The sequence below is a fragment of the Cryptomeria japonica genome, chromosome 11 (assembly GCF_030272615.1).
Source record: "Cryptomeria japonica chromosome 11, Sugi_1.0, whole genome shotgun sequence".
Taxonomy (NCBI): Eukaryota; Viridiplantae; Streptophyta; class Pinopsida; order Cupressales; family Cupressaceae; genus Cryptomeria; species Cryptomeria japonica.
The window spans coordinates 551,054,985-551,070,173 of record NC_081415.1 but is presented as its reverse complement, the minus strand read 5'-3'; positions in this window follow the sequence as shown (position 1 = coordinate 551,070,173).

The following is a 15,189-nucleotide window of genomic DNA, read 5'->3' as shown; positions in this document are numbered from 1 at the left end:
TAATCAAGATTGATTCCTTTGTTGCTCTGCTTCCACACATGGATGCTAGAGTTCTTATTGCTCTCAACCCAGGCTCGGCCCTTCCCTCTGTAATTAACATATGCATTGAAAATCAACTATTCTCTTGTCCTTTAGAGTATTTGGGTGGTATTAACGTTTGTCATAAGTGCAGGAGAAGTGGACACATACTAAAAAATTGCTCGCTAGTAGCAGGAAAAAATAACACTCAATCCAGGAGCACCTCTGTTTGACACTCTACTCACTCTGCCTCTGAAGCCCTCTCGAACCCTAAACCAAAAGACTTTTCTCCCCCCCCATTGCACACTGATCCCATGACCTTCACCCCATCCTTTCACCCTCAGATTAAACCCTCCATTCCGCCACCCCCTCAAGCCACTGATCCCCCACCCACTAATCAACAACTTCATGGCTACCCTAGCCCACCCAGTGCTCCTCCCTCGGTAGCTGAGTCTTTGGCCAAATATCAGAAGGCCATAAAAGAGGCCACCTTGGCCAACACTACTCCTAGCTCTTTGGAACCTGAAATGGTTGGCTCTCCCACTAAAATTGGAGGACCCAAGACTCAAAATGCACAACAAATTATTCTTGAAAAGTTGAAAACTACTGCAAAACTTAGAAAATAACTTGAAGAATCTTCAAGTATCTGGAAAAAGGAAATTGAGGCCAGTGCCATGCCCTTCCTTCATGACTTGATTGGAGGGAAGGATGATGGTCTCCAAGTTACCACCAATGACATCTGCCCTAAAATTCTGGAGGCTGGATGTAGAGACAATTTGGACACCCTTGGGGAAACACACACTCTTCGCACTGCTACCGATCGAAATAATCTCTTGGAGGCTATGGTTGAGGGGGAGGAAACTCAAAACTCTACTACACCCCTTGATTTAGCTTCAGGTGACATTAGTGAGGTAGTGGAACTGACCACCCCCCCTTCGACCAAGCCATCGAGGTTGGACATGGTCTTGGACCCAATGGGGAACGTGGTGAAGATGAGGTTATCAACATTAGTGGAAATAAGCCAATCTTCCCAGACCTTAGAATCTTTAATTTTGGGTCCTATAATGGGGAAGAAGACTTATCATGGAGTATGTCCAAGAAAAAAAGGAGGAAAACATCCCCTAAAGTATCTAAAGAGCTAACAATTAGGAAGGAATCAATGGGGCCTGAACAACTCTTGGAAGTAAGGAAATGAAGAGATAGACCTCTCTCAACAGTGACCTTTGATGCCAGTCACCTCTCAAACCTTGAGGAATGGCCCAAATGCTTTGAGGGGTTCATGTCCTCGGTAGTTACTAGTGAACAATCATCCTAATGATAAAAGCCATCTCATGGAACATTAGAGGACTCGAGGCCCCTGATAGGAAATATGTGGTCAAAAGATTTCTAAACATGCACAAAGATGTTGACTGTCTTATGCTCTAGGAGTTGAAATCAGTAGGGTTTACCTTGGAAGTTGGATTAAGATCTATCTAGAGGGAGGCCACCCCCTTGTATGCCAACCATCCTAAAGGAAGAGGAGGAGCTACAATACTATTAAACCCTAGCTGGGCTAGCAAGGTAGAAAAATGGGGGCAATCCCCCTATGCTAGAGCAGTATAGGCTATCATATAAAATGGTAACTCCACCTTTGGCATATGCTCAGTTTATGCCTCTAATGATTACCAAGAAAGGGAAAATATGTGGGAATGGATTTCAAATTTAGAGGATATCCCCTGGGTCCTGGGTGGAGACTTCAATATGGTAATAAATCCCCAAGATAAACAGGGAGGCAATAAGGTAGAATGGAAAGGCACTGAGAGAATACAGTGGGAAAGGATGACTAACAAGATGAAGCTACTTGACCCTCTGGTAGGAAAGAAAGGTGAATGTAAGTCTATATGCTACACCTAGTGTAACCATCAACAGTATAATAAAAGAGTTTATTGCAGATTAGACAAATTTAACTTCAACAAAGACTTCTTTGAAATCAATAAAAATGATGGGGGAATCCAGTATGATGTCATACCCTATACACTCTCATACCATCATCCTATTATGATAGGACTAAAGGCTATGGGGAATAATATATCCACAGTCAATCCTAGATCGGATTTCAAGATGAATGCCAGTCTACTACAGGATGAGGACATGAAATGTGCCCTGTGTCTAATCAAAATGTTCAACAAATATAGTAACCCCCAATTGTCCAATATAGACAGGTGGAATCAGAATATCAAAACATGGACCTCACTTTGCCAAGCCATGGGTAAAAAGAAAGAGAAAGATGCTAGAGCATTTGAACTACAATTACAAAATGACCTTCAACTGGCTGAACTGGAACTTCAAGGGGACCTTGAGAACATATCACTCACTAACCAACTAGTGAGGGTCAAGGCTGATCTTAGAAAACTACAGAATGAGAAAATTAAAAGATGGAGAGCTAGGAAAAAATTGAACTGGTTAGATACTGGAGATCAAGGGTCTAAATTCTTTTCCATATCCTCAAAATTAAACAAGCCAGAGAAAAGATTGACATTATATGGGATCAGAATAAGAACATATCTGAACCTTCCGAAATCCTGGAATGTTTTGCCCAGCTCTACAAGACCCTATTCTCCTCTGAACTAGTTAGGGAGGAACAGGAGCATGCCACAAGTATTATTATGTCCCTAGTCCCCAGGCTTATTGATAAAGAGGATAGTAAATTATTGGAAATGGATATTACAAAAGAAGAAATCGGGGGAGTTATCTCAACTCTCAGCAATGACAAGTCCCCTAGCCCTGATGGGTTCCCAGTAGAATTTTATAAAGAAAACATTGGGTGGATCGTTGATGATATGCACTCCCTTTACACTGAGGCAATAATCAGAGGCTCCTTAAGAAAGAATGTTAATCAAGGGCTAATTAAGCTCATCCCTAAAGAAGGGGACAAAACCTTAATAAAAAACTGGAGACCCATCACACTGTTGAATGTGTCTTATAAAATCTTGGCGAAGCTGGTTGCAAGCAGATTGGAGAAGATCTTACCTAATATTGTCAGCAGTACTCAAACATGGTTTGTTAAAGGAAGGTATATACTGGAAAACCTAGTTACATGTTGGGAGTCCTTGCACTAGGAAAAAGAATCAGGATAGAGTGGAGCCATGTTGCTTATAGATTTTGAGAAGGCATATGATAGGATAGAATGGGACTACATCATTCAGATGCTTCACTCATTGGGCTTCCCCACTGTTTTTTGTAACATGGTTAGAACCTTACTTTGTGATGCTAATGCTATAGTTGAAGTCAATGGATTAAGATCCTCTAATTTTGAACTCACCAGATCTATTAGACAGGGATGTTGTTTAGCTCCCGCTCTATTTGTGCTAGCTGCTGATGCAATGTTCTACCTACTTAAGGACTCCTCTGTTACCCCCACTATTAAGGGCATTACACTACCTAATAAAGAGGAAGTTTGTAATATCCAGTTTGCTGATGACACAACAATACTAATTAAGTTGGAGGAAGAAAATCTTACAGTCCTGATGAAAAATATTGATATCTTTTGTTTGGCATCTGGTAGCAAAGTTGCTCTTCACAAATGTAATCTTCTTGGTTGAGATGACAACCCTCCGGGATGGCTTAAGAAGTTCTCACTCAACTAGATGGGTCCAACACAGATTGTCAAATATTTAGGTATACCTTTCTCTATCCTCCCAAACCTAAAAGAAATGTGGGAATGGGTAAGGAACAAGATAGATAGGAAACTCTCAAAGTGGAATAAGAATTTCCTCTCCTTAGCTGGAAGGTTCCAGGTCTACCAAAAAATTTTAGCCTCATATAATATCTACTTTTCTTCAGCTTGGCTTTTTAAGAATTACCAATTTAATCATGTCCAAAAATAGATTAGGGAATTCCTTTGGTCAGATGGAAAGGGGATTAAGAAACAACATACAGTCAAGTGGGAATGGTGCACTATGAATAAACTACTTGGTGGGATGGGGCTGAAAGACCTAAAACTACAAGGTATTGCTCTTGCTTCCAAACGGGTCCTTAACGCTATGGAAGGCAATGAACCATGGAAAGTGCTTATATGAAATAATATCAAATACTCTATTCCTAAGAAAGCCAAGAAATGGAAGGAGCTCCCACTACTGGATAGTCTTATGGCGCTGTTTGAGGTAGCTCCAGCAGGGTCTGATGTCTTCAAGTCCCTATGGAAGGCATGGGAACAAGTGAGACACTTGGTGAATGGCACTAAATAGGGGAATATAGCTAAAAGCAGATCAATATGGTGGAACTTGTTTCATAATGGAAAACCATTGACAACACTTCAAGGCTGCTCTGCATTGAAATGGCATAATAAAGGTATTAAAAACTTTGAATAATTGTTTGTGAATAACCAACTCAAATCGTGGGAGGAACTGCAAGCCACCTTCTCTATCTCGGAATCCTAGATCAGGACATATAACATCCTTAGATTGGCATTAACCTCTTCTCCCCCCCCCGCCTCACCTCCCTCTCCCTCACCCCCCATGACTATGCTCTGCTGGTCTGATAACACGCCTCTCCTTTCCCTCAAAGATAAATGTATCTACTCCACACTCACCGATTCCGATACCATCCTTTTGCACCTTAATGAATTCTGGGACCTATACTGGGAACCGAAGATCTAGAAATAAGGAAGGTGCCCTAATAAATTGTAGCATTTGCAGAATTCTTGAGTCTGTGAAACACATATTCTTTGAATGCCATTTTGCTAAGGAAATATGAAGAATATTTGGTTTTAACTTAGAATCTGGCTCTCTTGAGATCATAGATGTTGTTATAGGCTCTATCAAGGGCTGTAAGAGGATTGCTAATGTCTTTTGGTCTTGTTTTTCTCATTACTCATTCTATTTCTATGCAGGTCACTGTTGTACTGAAACTTGACTCAGACAAGTTTGATAGTTGGATCAAGGACGGGGCCACTATTGTATACATTTGGGAACTATCACACAGGTTCACTTGGGAAAGAGATGAACCAAGCAAAGTAGCCTTTGAACAAGCCTTGATAGCCTTCATGTGGCGACTGGATCATAGACAAATGCATATGGAGATCATCTAGGAGGAGGCTGACTTGATCACTGAGCGTACTTCACATCCTCATAAGAAAGAACTGTTAGATGGTAGAGTGGAAGTATGGCAAGAAGGAGCTCTGGGCTAGGTAGCATGGCTTCCTCCCATGGGCAATAATGATTCACCCGATGCTAAAATCTTATTTCCTTAGCAGCTGATAAATATGCCATGATGCCATTTTGTTTATAAATATGTATAACTGTTGTAATCCCCTAATACTTGGAGGTGCACATTAATTGTATATTTTGTATATGCACCTTCTAGTGGTGCCCCGTCTACTGGTGAACTCAGTCCTTTTTGCTGAAGCTATGTAATGTTTTCTTGATATCTAATTGAAAAAAAAAAATTATTTTGATGATTGTAAAATCATATTTTAGCATTTTTTAGTTAAGGTGCAATTAAAAATTCAAGAAAAAACTCATTTTTGAATATTTAATTTATAATATAATTCTTTAAAATAATCTTTATCTTAGAATCTATTATTACTTTTTTAAAGTGTTTTATTTGAATTAAAAGTGGAATGTGAACTCATTTCAAAGTACTAACCTACCTTCTTAAAGAAAATAAAAAATAGATCTTTAAAATATATAAGATAATGAACTTTCTATAATCACAATTGCTAATTTTTTCATTCAAAATCTGTGTGAGTAAAGAAGAAAAATGAGAATGGAGATTTTTCTAATTAGATTCTATTATTATTTTGTTAAAGTGTTTTAATCCCATTTGTGAATGAGATTTGTCCAGTCCTATTTTAAAAATAAATATGCATTGTTAATTGTTAAATAGTTCATTAGAATTCATTAAATTTAAATAGTTAAATAGAAACTTAAAAATAAATATTCAGACATTAAAAAAGAATCTTTGAAAGACATATCATCTATGAATGCATAACATACAAAATGAGATTTGTGAATGTTATATTTAAGTTTTAATCCCATATAACCTAGTCTTATTTTAAAAATAAATATGCATTGTCAATTGTTAAATAGTTCATTAGAATTCATTAAATTTAAATAGTTAAATAGAAACTTGAATCTCAAAGCTAAACAATAAATTTAAATCTTAGATTTTTTAAATTAAGCTAATTCTAGTATGAAAAAAGAATTTTATCCAATATGTATTTAAAAGTTGTTAATTACATGCTTAAAAAATAGAAAAGACAAACAATTTAATTAAGTTGAAATTTGTCAAGTTTATGAAGTTGAATTTGAAAATAAAATAACATTAATAAGATTAATTTATTTAATTTAATGTGGTTGATGTCCAACCTAAATCTTGCCATTCCCATATTAGTAAAATAATAAAAACATAACCATTTTTTTCATTAAAAAATTAAACAAATATATGCCCTGATTTTTTCATTAATATGTACATAGACGACAAATATATGCCCTGGTTTCTTTCCATATGTAGTAAAAACTTCTCGCCGCTCTCAATCTCAATGATTGTTTTGGTGCCATGAATGGATATTCTTGGGGAGATGAGGAGGAAGCCATGAATGGATAAAAAATACTTGTTAGCACGTAACTTTAAAAGATTTTAATCAACAAAGACAAACTTTAATTATTATTTTTTAATTTAATAATTATTAATATTTAATTTAATGATTATTTTTTTCAATTTCAAGGAAATAATTTATATTTAAATAATATGAATATGTTCATCCATCGTATAATTTTGAACATTATCAATCTATAATTTTTGTTATTTTCTACTTTGGACTCCATGATTTGACGATGATGGTAACACAAAACCATTCATATATTTTGTATATGTTATTCTTGATAGAATGAAGCATATAACTTCTTGGGAGCTTTAATAGATGAAATGAAACCTATGCTTGTAGTGGAGCAGAAACCCTAATCTCTAGGGTTAGGGTTTCAGTATCCACTGCCTTGCAGGTTCGGCTGGCTTGGTGGTGCATTAGAAGCCTCTCGGCTTAATTAATAAACATGAAGATGGTTATTTAAATTTTAGACTTATTTAATATTTTATTTAATATATTTTAATTAGATTTTTGGTATAAGTTATATCAAAAATATAATTAAACTTGTACCAAAAATAATTTTAAAGTGTTGGTTTCATGAATTTTGTATGTAATGTTCTTATATAAATTTTTAAAATTTAATAAATTTATTGATCCAATAAAAAAAAAAAAAAGAGATATAGATATAATTTTCAAAAGAATAAAATTTATAAAAAATTAATTTAAAATGTTATGTTGCAATGCCTTTTAAAGAGAGCGGACGACATTTTTTCCAAAACTGTTTAAGCATGGTCTACTGCATGACACAGTTCCAGTTGTCCCTGTTTGCAGAGGGAGGGACATAGGGGCTAGGCTAAGCAGGTGCGGTTTACATTGCTGTTTAGCCAGTGCCCATCCTGCCTGATAATTAGCAGGAAAATGAGTCTTTTACCTACCATAGGTGGTGCAGGGGATTTGCCATGCGCTTCCCAATCAAATCCACAGTGAGATCAAGAAACAGCAGCCCAGATAGTGAGGCAAACATTTGATATCGAAGATTATGCCCACCAGCATGCCGGTTCTCAAGATCCAACACAACTTTTTCTGCTCTCAAATTTTTGTTTTAATTCCTCCAGTTTATCAAGTACACCTTGATATATTTTAATTTTAATGGAAATTTGAAATACAAGGGCACCTTGATCATTATTCTGGAACTCTATATTAAAATGTTAGGATTTGAGGTATTTGGGGGTATTAACCCTTTCCTCCAGTGTTTTCTTTCTTTTTCTAAGCATCATAGAATGTAGTTGTCTCTGTTTTTGTGTGTGGATTTGAGCTGCATTTTTGTTATCTGTCTTCATGGATCTTTCCTGGTTCTTGGTGAAGGATATTGAAGAAAAAAATAACACCTACACAATATTGAAGAAATTGGATCAGAGTAAAACCATCTCGTTCGATATCAGATTATTGATTGAAAGACTCCAATGACAAACTGCTCTAATTGTGCGTCAACAGAGATAAAAATCTGTTTTGAATATTGTTCTTTATTTAGATGAAGTTTAGCTTCTCTTTGACAATGATGGCTTTTGAACTTATAATATTTCTCTCTTGTTCAGGATACTGGTTTCCAGTTCTACCTTCATCAGTTTTTGTGAATCAGATTATTGGTTAGAGCCCCTTTTTCCAATAAATGATAAAAGATAATAATTTCTTTAAGTAGGTCATGGTAATATAACATTTTAGTGAATTTGAGATGTTGTGATTACTTATAAATATGAAAAGTGAATCTTTTTCATGAATTTCAATTTATATTAGTAGATGTCAAGATTAGTGTTTATTCTTATAATTATTGACACTACTTTATAAAATTATTTCTATCATGTAATATCTTAGATAAAAGAAGTTGAAATATATATTATTGTAATAAAGAATCTAATTAACTCACAACACGGATAACCCAAAATTAGAGTTAGCATCTTAAGCATTGTTAATAATGAGTATGAATAAAAAATCAATTGACAACTCACTCATTATTAATTAATACAAAACATATTTTTCCAAGTGTCAAATTTTGAGTAATTAATTATAGGTAATGGGGATCTAGCCCTTCTCCTTTTGTAAATTTTAGTAATAAAGTAAATAATTGTCATCCCACTTCACTACCCCCCTCACATAAACTAATTTTGTACATTTTTAAAAGTGAAAATATTCATGGAACCATAAAACTTGGTGTTGTTTAAGATGGGCTCCATTTCTCCTTTTCTTGATTATATTTTCTTTTGATTAAGAAAAAATCTTGCTTATATTTCTTATTCATGACATTATACTTTTATGGAACTTTTGGCTTTACTTATTCTCAATCCTACTCCAAAATGTAGCAATAACTTAGAATAATTTTCAAATTTTTATTGTACTTTGTTTGATAGGTGTTTTTGAATTCAATTATATAAGTCTTTTTTACATCAATGTTTTAGATCAAACTTAGTGATCCATCATTAGGATGAAGTTTGAAATTATAAGAGTTGGATTGGAAACTTAGCACTATAAAATAGGTTGTAATGACAATAAAGAGAAAAGGAGACACATAAAAAGAGAGGAAACCAAGAAAAAGGGAAAAAAAATCAAATATTTCATAATATCAACATCATAAGAGGTGTCAAAAATTGTAGGTAGTAATTTGGAATGATTCTTAAATTTTTGTAATGGTTTATTTCATAAAAAGAAATGTTTGCATGTAAGACTGAAGGTCCATTTTATTAATCATAATGCCACAATATTAATATCCATCAAGGTCTAAAAAATAGTAATTTTATACTCTTAACTCAAAACATAATTCTCACCACTAATCTTTTAAACTATTGATTTTAACTATAGATGTTAAATTTGAGCTAGAATGGAGACCGAGATGCATAATCAAAATATATTACTCAACTTAAATAAGAGTTGATTATATGATTACCAATGCAGTTGATTATATATCTTAGGTTTAGTGATTATTATACTCATGACATGATATGATAATGTTATTACCCATCAAGGTCTAAACAAAATAATTTTATACTTTTAATCCAAAAAATAATTCTCACAACTAATATTTTAGACTATAGATGCCAAATTTGAGCTAGAATGGAAACCGAGATGCATAATCAAAAGTTACTACTCAAACTCAAATAGGAGTTACACACTGAAGTTAGAGAAAGAATGGAAGTGAAATAACAATGCAAATAAAACAAATTAAGAGCAATATACCTCCATTAGATCTTTGTCATGCGCTCCAATAGTTGAAGTATTGATATGTGGATGGTCTCTACTTTGATGTTACTAAATTTGATAACATGTAAGTCTGACGAGTGATGGATCCCCGGGTCCATTTGAGAAGCCTTCTTAAATGGATTTCTAAGTTGGATATGGAGGGATTGGATTGACTTGGGTAAAATCAAGGGTTAGGATTGGTTTGCATGGATGTGTATTGTAGACTCTTGAAAAGAGGTAGAAGGAGGTGAGAGATGCTTGATCAATGGATGATGTTTCCTTGAAATGCAAGATGGCTTGGAGATGTAGAAAAGTGAGAATGGATAGAAGAAAAATAATCAAGGAATGACGACATAAAAATGTACTAGACAATTCTACTTTTCTACAATATGATATCCCATTGAGAGGGAAAATGGGTGTGTTGTCAAAATGGATGAAACTAATAATTAGTAAAGAAGTGAATATATGTGAATTTGAGTGCTGGAAGAAGTGATTGGAAATTATGAAGAAAGTTAGCTGAAGGAGGAAGGTTAAAGGAAAAAATGATAAGGATGATATGGATATAATGAGAAAGATGAGGGTTAGTGGATGCATGATAGGATGAAATAGGTTTTTCATGGTGTTTATGTAATCTGGGGTTTTAGTTTCAACATAGATGTTATGGGTTCATGATATGATCTATACAATCAGGTGGTGTGGGTAAATACAAATATCATATTTACATGGCATATACATAGTTAAGGGTTTTAGGTTTGACACAGACATTACAATTATATGTCATCTACATTTTAGGGATTTTAGGTTTAGTTTAGATGTTATAATTTTCCATCAATAGGTTTTAAAATGTATACATATGTAAATATTGGTTGTCAATCATCAATTCAAAGTATCCAATCTCTTCAAAGCCTATAAAAAATTACACAAAAGTTGAATGTATGCTATTAAAAATAAAGCCTTGTGAGAGAAACAATAAAATCAATCATAAATACAAAATCAAGCTCTTATTTTCTTCCTCTCACTTGTGAGGAGACTCCGCCTATCAAACCCATTCTCCCTCAAATCTGGAAGAATGAATGAAACGGAAAGAGTTGGAACAATCCATAAAATCCAAGGGTTTGAATTATTTCCACCTACTAGTGGAAATCTGATTCTCGCCACCTTAGTTTTAATTTTGACCATTAATTTAAAAAAATTTAGTTTGAATTAATTGTTAGTGCCTTGGTGGCGACAATTTCTATAGAGTCCCTTGTATTTAGATGTTCTTATACAAATCTTGACCTAAATTTCTTTAATAATTTAAAGGGGGTTATTTAAGAGAAATAGTGAACCATTGATACTAACATGGCATGAGTAATTTAATTATTTTGAAAGGTTATAAATGAAATTTTTATTTATTTTTAAGTAAATTATGGTAGTTGTCAAGAAATATTAAGTTTTATGTTCTCTTTGAATTATTTAATTTGTAAAGTTAATTGAGTTAGCCTGATTAGTTTAAAGATTAATCATATTTGGGTACATTAAAGAGTAAGATTGTTGTCTCATATTCCTTATATTAATTTGGGAAGATTCATTGAATAGAAAATTTATGGTCTAATCACGATGACTATTAAGCTTTCATATAGTTTAAATGTGGGAATTATTATAAAATAATTATTCCCTTGTACTAGGTAGCATAAGTTTACCTAACCTTAGTATTACGAATTCTTATCTTTGTTACTATGTAAGGTAGAGAATCCTTATTTTTTCATATTATTCAAACTCCATCTTCTTCACCCACTTGGTGGCATGCTATTGATGACACATAGTAAGCATTGCTAGGTGCACATTTAATTTAAGAAAGGTTTAATTATATCTTATTCTCAATTGAGTTTTATATTGGTTTATGTCAAAAGTAAAAAAATGGAGGTAGTGTTATGTACACATGTGTTAAAAGGTGGGCATGACACTCACATATACATATTTAAGGCTTTTGGGTTTGTCACAAACACTACGAGTGAGGAATTTATGTAGTCAAGAGTTTTAGGTTTGGTGTAGAAACTACAAGTTTATAATGTATCCATAGTCAATAGTTTTGTTTCAAAAGAAATGTTATGTGTGTGCATGTGGTATTTTCCTAGTCAAGGGTTTGGAGATTTGATGTAGGTGCAAGAGGAGGTAGTGCCTATTTCACAAAATGGAAAGGGTATGTGTAGCTACTACTAGGTGAGACATTTTTATAGGCACATTCTATAAGGGGTTATGGTTCCCCTGAATTGTCCAAAATGAACACATATTGACACTAATCCTCTCTAAGCTTCAAATAAATAGTGAAGACTTCTTGAAAACATTGTGATGGGGCTAAATCATCCTCGTAGACTACACAAGACACCTTTAGATTCATTTGAAGCACCAAATGAAGTCTCCCTAAACACATTTCTAGTACATAATATTGTACTCAAGGAATCTAAGTATAACCAATCATATCTGATACCAACACCAACACATATAAACAAATCTAATCATTTATAGTATCTTATGATTACATATGTCTCCATTTAAGGAGTTTTTAATTATACAATCTCATCAATATTTTTTATTTATTTGATATTAATATACATATTTTACATTATCTTGAAAAGGTAAATATGGAAGCATGAGAGAGAGAGAGAGAGAGAGAGAGAGAGAGAGAGAGAGAGAGAGAGAGAGAGTGAGTATACTTGATTTTTATCCTTGATGCCAAGTCCACTAACCCCTAATGGTTTTTTTGCAATGCCACTTCACCACGTGGAACCCATAGATCCACCCCACCATGCTCATGGATATAGTCACACAGACCAAACACTCAAACAATGAAGATAATGTATGTGGATAGATAGGCTTACATATACACCAAACATGGAGTAAACACATCATACATGACCTTAGAGAAACACCAAAATAGTGAAGTTCTCAACAAAATTAAGTCATCACCAAAAGATATAGAACAACATCAAGTAAAAATAATAACAATAAGAAGGCACCATATTAAGGAGCAACACCAATTTGACATGAAGCATAATTTCACGAAGAAATCACCAAATGAGAAAGGAACTAACATCTCTTAGGTGCTACTTAAATACTAGGACCTAGATACTAGAGTGCCAAGTATAGGGTGTGTTTCCATGTGTGGTCGAAGGGATGGCACCACATAGAATCGAGAAGTCCTCTCATATAGATGAGGAGAATCGATCACGCTAGATCAATTCCCCACAAATGGTCAGGACTTCCCAATACATCATTAGCCAACACAAATGCTCAAGGAATGGAAGGGGAATCCAATTATCTTATTTAGAGTTTTACTCTATTTTGATAATTAAGTTTTCACTTGAACTATTCTCACTTTCCAATGAGTTACCTTAGTGGCCACTTTGGGAATTGAACCCAATTAAGAGCCACCCCCATGAGCCACTCTAGTAGATAATCCTAAGGCTCATCCCAAATAGTAAAAATAAGGACAAAAAATAAAAACAAAAGAATGAAATATCACATGAGATCTAATCCAAGACTCTAGGCACAACTGGCCTTTTTCATTACTCTATTCACATTTTATGCTCAAACGATCAAACAATCACAACATCATGTAAATTGATCTAATTCAGTCCAATTTCTAAACCCTTTTTATGTTTTCCATAATTTCACATTATAATATCACATCGAAACCACCCAATTACACTTTTTATCAAACCACAAAAATCCCAATAACTAGGGTATAGTGCAAGTTCACCATTAAAAGACATTCAAGAATACTGAAAATTCAAATGCAAATTTTAAAAATATAAGGATAACCTTTTGGTCCCAATGCTCCCAACAACACAAATTCATATTCATATCCATACTTCATGCATTTAATAAATTTTTTGATAGCATAACATTTCCTAGGGTACGTTTTTGAGAAATTCATATGAACAATTGTTCTGATTAGTTTAAACCAAGAGAGGCACAAACCATTACATAACTACTACATAGATGAAAAAAATGAGAAAATCCATGGGACTCACGAGGATTGAGAACCCAAAACCCCAGTGCCAACTGTCAAGAAAGAACAAAAACAATAGGAACCCAAAACCAGATGCAACAAAACTGAAAGATAGATGAGACTAAAGACTAACAGAAAAAAATAAACACCGACCCACCCCCATTGAATGCATGAACTAATGTCCTACCTGGTGGGTGGATTCTTAATCTTCCAATCTTGAATCATAATCTTCACTTTATTAGAGAATGAGAGTTGTTTATTGGATCCTTTGTAAAAACAAAATGATACCATGAATCCTTTGGACAAGGAGAATCCACCAAAAAAATCCATTGAGCTCTTATCTATAAAAATCTTCCTAATAGATCTCTCACAATGACAGAACCAAATTTGAAAGATAGGAAGGTTTTCTTTGGGAGAGAAAATTTCAAAAGTAGTTAAGTGTCCAAATGTACCTTGTTTTCCCAATATAAATCTCAATTACTATTCACCCCATATAAAACATTTAAAATGATTTAAATTAAATAACAATTATACATTCCAAAAATGACCCATTAGCATAATTATGCATTTGCAAACAAGATGAATACATGTGAGCCATGCGTTTAACATTTAAATATAAAATTATAACTAAAAAATCATGTTTTAAATCATTTATATATTAAAATTGGTGATAAAATACAACTTAAGCCTATATGCACAAACTAACTTTATTGGCTGACCACATAAGACGATTGGGTTTTCTAAACATTGCCAACAATGGTTTTCACGTTTCAAACTAATAAACACATGGAAATCACCCTTAACAAGGTACAATGGGTATGGTTTGAGGACATTGTGGCCAATGTGTTATCTCCTATTAACCATTGTTAGGAAAGTGTATGATCACACTTGTGGAGCTAGGTGGAATTGATTCCTAGTACTTGCATTACTCAAAATGTCAGGGGTACTCATGCATATGCATCATAGCCGAAGTGCATATAAATATTCCACAATCAAAGCTAACATCACTAACATTGCCAGTACATAACAACATTACTCAAAATGTCAGGGGTACTCATGCATATGCATCGTAGCCTAAGTGCATATAAATATTCCCCAATCAGGGCTAACATCATTAACATTGCCAATACATAAAAATATTATCATATCATCATGAGTATAATAATCACTAAATCTAAGATGTATAATCAAATGCAATGATAATCATATAATCAGCTCCTATTTAAGTTTGACTAATATTTTTTAATTATGCATCTCAGTCTCCATTCTAGCTCAAATTTGACATCTATAGTTAAAATCAATAGTTTAAAAGATTAGCTATGAGAATTATTTTTTAAGTTAAGACTATAAAATTACTTTTTTTTAGACCCTGATGGATATT